Here is a 9688-nt window from a genome sequence, read left to right as displayed (position 1 = left end):
GGAAACCTCTACCAATACCAAGATCAAAATAATCAGAGTTAGAATTGACGGCACGCAACATCCCAATCAATAGTTCATTCCTACTATAATCCGTGTTGTAATAACATTGAAAAACTCTAACCACTTTAAAGTCGGACTTTAAAGTCGGGTTTTTGATCTATCACGACTCCAAGTTCGTTCATAAGAATAACCTGCCTCGATAGGTTTATTTAATTGTAAAAATATCGTTTTTACGAGAGAAACTCAATTCATGACACTTGCCAATGTTCAGTTCTTAACCATTACTGCAACACCACAAATTAAAACCATCCAAGTCCTTCTGTAATGAAAAACAATCACCCTAAGAAAAAACCTTCTTACGAAAACTACTCTACTCAATCTTTTCAATATAATGAAAAACAGTGGACCCAAATAGCTACCCTGAGAAATCCCAGAGACCGCAAAGAAAACTTCGGACAAATACGATCGAAAAGACATCTGACATTCCCTGTCTGAAAAGTACAATGAAACCCAGGTTAAAATATGAATACCTAACCCAACATACCTAAATTTTAGCAATATTACCCTATGAGGAATCCTATCAAAAGCCTGAAAATGATGTTTCTTGGCCACTCCACTCTCAAACAATAAACATAAAAGTAATCAACGACAGATTAAAAAACAAGTAAAATGGACGTCCAAAATCACATCTACGCAAACCACAGGCGGCGCACCACCGGGACCCGATAATTAATCGCCACACAAAAACAGAAGATGCCGAAGAACCTCACCAACCCCTAGAATCAAACCACCCAAATCAAAACAACTACTGTGATCCACATTCCCACGGAAAAATTCATAAAATAAGAAATACGCACCAACAAAACTTTAGGATTAACAAAAACATGTGTCCTGACCCTATTCAAATACTCATTATATCTCTTTAACAAAATCCTCAACTTGTCAAATGCCTTTAAAGACCTAAAATAGGGAAAAGAGAACCCAGAGAGAGTACAAGCCCTGCAAGCAGCAATTTCGGAAATTCTTGAGAGAACGCAATTACCCAGTATACCAATAAACAATAATCAAAAGGCCTAGCATAGAAAACTACAATCCTCAACAGTACCATTGACAACAACTACATTCTCAATATGTAACGAGCTTACTAAGCCACACAATACCCCACAATCTGTCGGACGAAAATCAGAACTACAACGCGCCCCACAAATCATCAGCCACAGCTATCCCGAGGAAAAAAATATATATAAAAATGGAAGATAACTATCGGGTCTAATAGTCAGTAGCACAGCACCACCCCGTGAACCAAAACTCTTAAGCCTATCACAACCATATACAGAGAAATCAGAGAAAAGCATTTCCGCACTAAAAAAACCTCTATTGAGGCAAGTCTCACTCACCGCAACAACATCGTGAGCGAACGAGTAAGACTCAAAAAGAAGCAACGACTGGTAGACATCTCGCTCTTTTGGCTCCACCATCTCGCTCCAAATAAACAACTGACCATGTAGTACCAAAACAACCTAGAAGTGCTCCTCGGGAACAGAAGCCCTAAAAGACGAATAACGAATGGCCACGAATCTACACATCTATAGCTAACTACTATATAAATAATAAATACACCTACCATTTTATGTTGATGGCTTCTTTACTAATAATAACATAAAGTGAACACAGTTAAATATTTAATAAAACATATACCACATATATGTATATGCATGTATGCACACACATTTATGCACAAAATATAATGAAGCATAATAATAGAATTGAGACAAAACAAAATATGTTTTCGGCTTTAACAAACAATATAACAGTTTGCCTTGTGATGTATTCCACGCTAAATTGCATAAATCCAAATACGTACACACATATACTCCTTATACTATACATACAACAAAATCACATATTTTACCTTATCCTCTTAATTTATGTGATTATGAAGACAAAAATAAGGCAAAAGAAAAAAAGAATAAAATTGTGTACCATATTGTATTGTTACGGGCACAATAAGTGATCATCAACTAAACATTAATAATTTCAAGATGAAAATCAGTGAAAAATGAAAACACAAAATATACATAAGAGGAGACCGCATTCAACTGAATCGTAGGTACATAATAAAATCCTTTGAATAAAAAGGAAATAAAAACGGTTACCGAGTTGAGTTATAATTTTATTAGTGTAGATACATACACACATATTATGCTCAAATACTCATAATAACATACATAGGTGCAATATTTTTGAACAACAAATTTTATTGAGCATGGGGCTGCTTATGTTTGCTGTCTGTGTTCAATTTGCACTTTAATTTAAAAGAAAAATATTTTGTTTTTTTTTTCAGTTTTAATTTGGTTTTTGTATTTATACATTATATCAAAAGTAATACTCGTATAAATTTGTTCAATTAATAAATCAAAATTTAAATTCTTAAATTAAGAGCTTTTTTATATTTTTATATACTTTGCGTATATTTAAATAAATTTAACATTAATAAAAATGTTACTGAATTGAATTGAAGTTTAATGATCAAAAAAATAAGTTTAATTTTATGAATTATTTAATATACTCGTAGTATTTTCTGAAATTTTTTACAAAAGCTAATTGGCGAAATTAATTTGAAACTACATTAACGTACATAAGTATATTAAAATTAGAGCGTTAATTTTGTGAATTTTTTTTTGAAACTTTTGAATGAAAAAAATATTTCATAATTTATTATGCACAACCCAAGTGAAAATATAACTTTATCATTTTCTATCATTAAATCATGATAGATAAAACAACAGAGCAATGACTGTCCTAAGTCACATAGAATATGTACAGTCGTCTTCTCGCCCCTGATGGCAGACAGTGGTAGTTCACATACAGGTACGGGCTAAGCACTTGGCATTGTAATTTTTTCCATAATTGACTGACTGTTCCGCCAGTCAATTATGAAAAAAAAATATTTATGAAAAACAAGATTATAACCAAGTAAAAATTATTATCATAAAATATGGTTGCAACATCACACAAATGTTGACAAAACTTTGAGTGCAAAACTCTAGACACTTTCATTTTGTAAATATATGGAAGCATTTTTCTATAGGTGCGATGAAGAATACATTTAAAATCCTTTTAGTCATGCATTTTAATTATGAACAGTTTTACAACATAGAAATGAGTAATTTTTCTAAGTACATAGGAAAGTTATGAATTATTATTATATTTTTGGCACCTTAAGATCATAATCGGGCTAAGAAAATAGAAATTCAACTAAAATTAATCTATTTTTTTTTTAAATGAATATATTTCTTTTTCATCTTTTATTATTTAAATTAGAAAGCAAAAAAAAACAAGAAAAAGAGAAGAAAATATGCATAAATGGAACCCTCTGGCGTTGGAAAATAAACGTGGAAATGTAGCAAAAATGAATAATTTTTAATATTAACATGGTATGAAGCAACAATAAGGTATGAATAATTGGTTTTCTTACTGTTTTCAGGCCAGAAATTTGGTGCCATAGAAAATCTATAGTATCACCCTTTTCTGTTTGTAGTTATAAATCTATATAATTATATTTTATATATAAAAATCGGAAAACGATTGTTATATTTAATTTAGGTAAGTATATATAATGTTATAATATTATAGCACTTTTCAAAAAATTTTTGAAGTAAAGTTCTTATTAGTTTCACTCTGTTCATCCGTCCGTCAGTCATTGGACATGTTTACAAAACTTGTACACCCTCGACTACAGAAAATTAAAAATTTATATGTACATAGATCTTTACTAAAAACTTATTTCCGTAGAAGAAAATCTCCCTCCGTCTAAAGGATATGGTCCCACAAAACCAAAAAAATAACATTTCCGAAACTGTAAGCTTTTCTAAATTTCTATAAATGCAGAAATCTAATAATAAATGCCTTGCCATCAAAAAACATAATTATTTTTCAAAATTCACGCATTAACCCTTAAATTCGAACGTTATGTTAACGCCTCTTTAAATATTTATTTGTTTTATTGCAAGGATTGCATACACTGGTCATCCCAAATGTATGCAATTTTTGAAAATTTTTAGTATATAAATGAAAGTAATTTTAATAAATTAATAAATAGATTTGTTTAAGCGGTATTTTCACTTGTTGAAGGGAAAAGTGCTACATTACAAGCCATTAGTTTTACTCAACCTTATTTATGAATTCATACACTGTTGACGAGCATTGGAAATAAGTTAAATATAACATAGTAAGTAAGGTTGACTTGTGTTTTAGTACATACATATAAATACACTTGTGTTACTTTTAAAAAATATTTGAATAAAATATTTTCAGAAAGACAATAGAAAATGTTGACAGGTAAAAATAATAATGTCAAGGTGTGAAAAGTAATGCCTATATACATATCTTAATCTCTTTATATACCCACGTATATTTGCATAAATAAAATTACTCTATAAATGAAATAAATAAGTCATCCTCACAAATATTGGCTATGTACATTATACAAAAAAAGTTTATTAAAAATTTTAAGATTTTCTTCCAAAAAATTGAAGCTATTTCAGTGAAGATTTTTCACTGAAATAGCTGTCAAATTATTCAGCACCTTTTGTTTCAATCTTTTTAAACTTTAAAAATTTAGAACAAATATATGTATATACATACACATATATACATAAATTTAAGCTAAAGGGAATTTGTGACGAGTTTTAAAACAAGTTTGGAAATGCCAAATAACGTAAAATAATTAGTTAGAATGAAAGAATGGAAGTACTAAAATATTATTAACTTTTTTTTAAATTCTGCAATTTTAAAGTTCTCAACAATATCCAGCTGATTGTTCTAATTGTTATTCTTTGTTAAAGAGTAAAATTAAATTGTTCTAAGAAAAAGAAACTTTTAAATATTTTGAGCAAACGTTTAAAATTTCAATTATGTAAAATCACTCAAACAATAAGAATAAGAACATTAGATAAATTGAAGAAAATTTTAATATTTCCATTTTTTTTATTTTTAAGTTGACCAACAGTTTCATCAAAAATAACTTGAGATAAATTAATAAAAACTGTACAAAATTCTATATCATCCCCCACAAAATAAAAACCACTCATGTCATTTTTAATTTTACATACATACATACAAATATTGTGAATCCTATCACTTATAAACTAAATTATTTTAAATAAGATAAATTACTTTATAGTTTATATTCTTTTTTTGTTATATTTGTTTGTTGCAACAAAGATTCCAAAATATAAAAAAAAATTCTTCATCATTTGCAATGACTCAAGTCATTTAAGAACAATACAACTTGCTTTAATATTCATATGAATACAATGTATGTATATATGTTACACACACGTAAATACGCTAATAAACATATGATATGTAATGTTGCTCTTATCATTTCATATTATTATTTCTCTTATTATCGGAACATTGAATCACTGAAAATAACATTGACAAAAACAAGAGTAAAATACTTTCTTATCTCTTCTGTATTACATTATATACTTACATACATGCAATTTATATTTATGCGTATGTATTTGCACAATATGATTGAGCACTTTATTGTAGAATTGATCTTGCAGCGGTATTGTTGGTAGTTTGGCAATCAGTCTGAGGTCAAAATATTTACCACTTGACCCTTAACTCAATTAACTAGAGTACGTGGGTTGCAATTTAGTTAATATTGTTCAATATAATATTTTTATAATATTATGTTTTCCTGGAAAATTATGATGTAATTATTTATATTCATTTCTATACACACATACATTGTTATTATGCTTCGATTATGCATTTATTATGAAATGAAAACTTACATGATGAAAGTATACAGAAATGCTCAATAAGAAATAAATAATGTTAAATACAGTAAATATTGAGAATTTTCAAATATAAAATTTTGTAGAATCTTTATATTTAACAGTTTATACGTAACTAATGTACTATACATATCTATATATAATAAGGATATCAAGGTCATTAAGGTATAACAGATCAAATTAAAGGCGAAATATTTTTCCACTAAATTAGCTGTATGACAATTTGGTATTGTCTTGCCAACAAGTTAATTATAAAGATTAACTAATGATAAAGATAGGCGGACTCAAATTATCAGCAGACCTACCAATAATGGGAAAGTTCAACCCAACCTAAAACGCACCACATCTGGTTATAACTTCCTAAAACTAGTCAAGCTGGCTAACCATTAGTCTTGCTCTATCATGTTTTTGTATATATATTTCGCATCAGCACTTTAACGTTTCACTCCTAACCCTGTCCCTTATAAATCAAGAGGGTTAAGACAGAAAGACTCCCCTACAAGTCGAGAGGACTCAATAATCACATACTACTTCAAATGTACCCAATGTTTCACATTATTCACTTACTTCGGGGACATCCAAATTACTATGAATGTCACTATTACCTTGCGGAAAGTTTGTGTTTACTTGATATGCGTTTGCTTGGTATATCATTCATCATTTTCTACCAGTACATAGGAGAACCATAAAAGTATATTTTTTTATATTACATCTCGGTGGACGCTATACTCAGTCAATATTGAAATTTTGCTAAGTAGACTCAATTTTAAACATAATAAGTTTCTATTTTGGATTTTTTATTATGTTTTATGACTTTCCTTAACTGAAATAGCACTACCTCTTCTTAAATAATTATTAGGATGAGTTGCCCTATAATACTTATAACCTAACACATCCAAATCATTCACTAAGTGTGTTTCCGACAACAAACATGCATCAATATTTTTAATTTCAAGAAAAACCTTCAATTCATGCTTTCTATTCACAACACCACAATTAGTATTTTATTTACCCACATTTTTAAGAAAACGGGATCGATTGGTATACATTAGTTATCAGGATTATTTGCAGTATATTATGGTAAATTTTTTTTTTCTTTAGATCCAATATCATTTTCTATCATTTCGGAAGTAAGTAACTCCATTTTTTATGCTATTTGATACGGAAACACAAGTCTTTTTTTGAGTCCTTTCGTAATTACCCAAAACCCGTTTATACTGCGGCCTTTCTATATACAGTTCTTTAGCCATCAAACAGCCTCGGTAACTAACAGAGTGTGCTTACAACACTTTGTAGTCATACGATTACCAGCACATTTAACACATTTAGCACTTCTTTGGAAAATCAATGTGTATGTCCAAACCTCTGGAATCTTTTCTCTTTGAGGATACTTATTGATTGCGTGTAACTGATAAAAGCCAGACGCTTTTTTAACTTAATTTATAATGTAATAAGAGAAAATTAAGCAACTTAAACTGAGAATACGACTAAGAAAAGTTGCAGAAGTCTACAACTGTAGACTACAATCTAGCAATTTGTTAAAATAAAATAAGACTGGTAACTCTGTTAGGCATCAATACATTAAATCAAACGGCCAAAAAAGAACAAAAAGCAATACTTGAGAAGGAGAAAAAAGGATACATCTAGCTAAATTATTTAAAAATTACAAACTCATAATTCATATCATAGCTTGTTTGAGGTTTTTGTGTCTTTTGTGTCACCTTTTAATATTCTTCTCTTTAAGAATGTTCATCATCTGCTTTAATTTTTAACATCTTCATCTACTAAAAAAAAACATTTTTCTTTATTTATTGTTCATCTTCTTTTTTTCTGTAAGTTTTCCAATCGTTTTCTTTTATATTTTCCTTTACTATGTGTACAAAATAAATAAAAGAGTCGGAACGATAAAAATCATGTCTACATTAAAATTAACACCATTTTGTTTATTTTTTTAAGAATGTGCCTTTAGTCGCCATTCATAATTTGTAATAATTCTCAAAAATAAACCGATTACAATAAAATATTAACATAAAAATGAAAAAGACTTGTTAATTTTTGTAACTTTCTCAAAACGTTTTATGTGGTGTGAACAATTTAGAAGTTTTTCTTATATTCATGCCGGTTTTCTTTTCTATTCTTTCCTTTTCTTTTAATTTTAACCTCTAATAATTTTCATTATTAAAAGATTATTTTAGGACTCCAGTAGGGGAATTTATTATTAAATAGTTTTTAAAAAATTATGTTATCCTTAGAAAATATTCTAATAATCTTTCTAAATGGAATACAAAGACTATACAGGTTCTCTGGTAACATAATTTATTGAATGTAGTAACCAACAACAGAAATTATTGTTATAATTGTAGAAAAGGAGACATATAAAATGTAAATTAATTTTTTAATAAAATACCTTAGAATGATAATTTATTGAATTGTATTTAGAAAAATTAATATAGTAAATTTAAACTAAAATTTCACAATTTTGAAAATATGAAATAAAACCATATTCAAGCTAATTTCAACAAACCTAAACTAATTTCGGGTTTGAAGATATTAAGTCAGGATTCAGTTTAACTAAAATTTTTTTGTTTTCTGATTTATAAAAAAGTAAATATAGAATTAAATCTTTTATATAACTATACAAAGCTCTTGTATATTAATAATAATCTTTACTTTACTTTTAAATGAAAATTTTAAATTAAAATTATTAATTTTCTAATATTAATTTTTAATCATTTACATCTTTTTCTTGGAAATAATGCGATCATTTCTACAACAACTATTATTATTTTAAATATTTAGTCTGTAATTTTATTTAATGGTCCAGCATTTTATAATTGGTAGTTTTCTATTTATAAAAATTTCAAGTAATAAAACCGAAACAATAATAATTTATATTTAAATAGTGTAAAAATAAAGCAATCGTCATTTCAACTACAAAACAAAAGGTTAATATGCCCTTTCGAATTACATTTAGTTTCTTTTGTTTCTGGTTCAACCGATAGAAATCTTTAAAATATGTGATGGTATATAAAAAAAAATATGGAAAGTTAAAGGAAAATAATTTAAAAATAAAAAATTGAACATTATTATTATGACACCATGTATTACAAGAGGTCCATTCAAATGGCTACACCTGTATTGAAATAAAAATAAAAAGAGGAAAAATGGTAACAATAGAATTCATACCAGTCGCTAATATTTTTTTATGTTGAACAAGAAATTATTATTAAAAGGTACTTTACACAACAATAATATTTAAAGCGGGGAATGAGGTAAAATGAAATTTTACAAAAAAAAAAAAGCAAAAATTATTATTATTAAAACCGTATCCAATATCTTTACTTTGCCTATCCATCTACTCCCCTACTTTCCTTCTTTCTTTCTCTTGTCAATTGCATATTGTAAATAAATGAAATAAACAAAGTAACTTAGCGCGTCTTCATATTATTGCAGATCATGTAATTTTTAACCGTATAATTTAAACTTCTTTTATAATTTTCTTTTTTCTTTATGTTTTACATTTTTTTTTGTGAAAACAAAACAATAATGGAAACTCGTAATACATACGCACAAGAAAGACATGTATCTACTTAAGTCTTACCTTATATATTTGTACAAATAATAAAGTACCGCGATCAAATATAAAACCTCTAATACATATTGGCGTACGGCCATAGTTAGTTTTTTTTTCACTTTTAGATAACATTATTTTGTACCGCCAGCTCAAAAGTTGTGTAAACACTTAAATTCTATAATCATTATATGTGCTTTTGCTTTTTACGATTATATTTAGCGAAATACATCATACAAAATATTTACATGGGTATGTAGGTATATTTACCATGTTAATGTTATATTTTGTACAGATTTTCGAT

Source organism: Condylostylus longicornis, unplaced genomic scaffold (genome assembly GCF_029603195.1).
Source record: "Condylostylus longicornis isolate FDR11 unplaced genomic scaffold, ASM2960319v2 ptg000031l, whole genome shotgun sequence".
NCBI classification, from domain to species: domain Eukaryota; kingdom Metazoa; phylum Arthropoda; class Insecta; order Diptera; family Dolichopodidae; genus Condylostylus; species Condylostylus longicornis.
Note: the sequence above shows the minus strand (reverse complement) of the source record.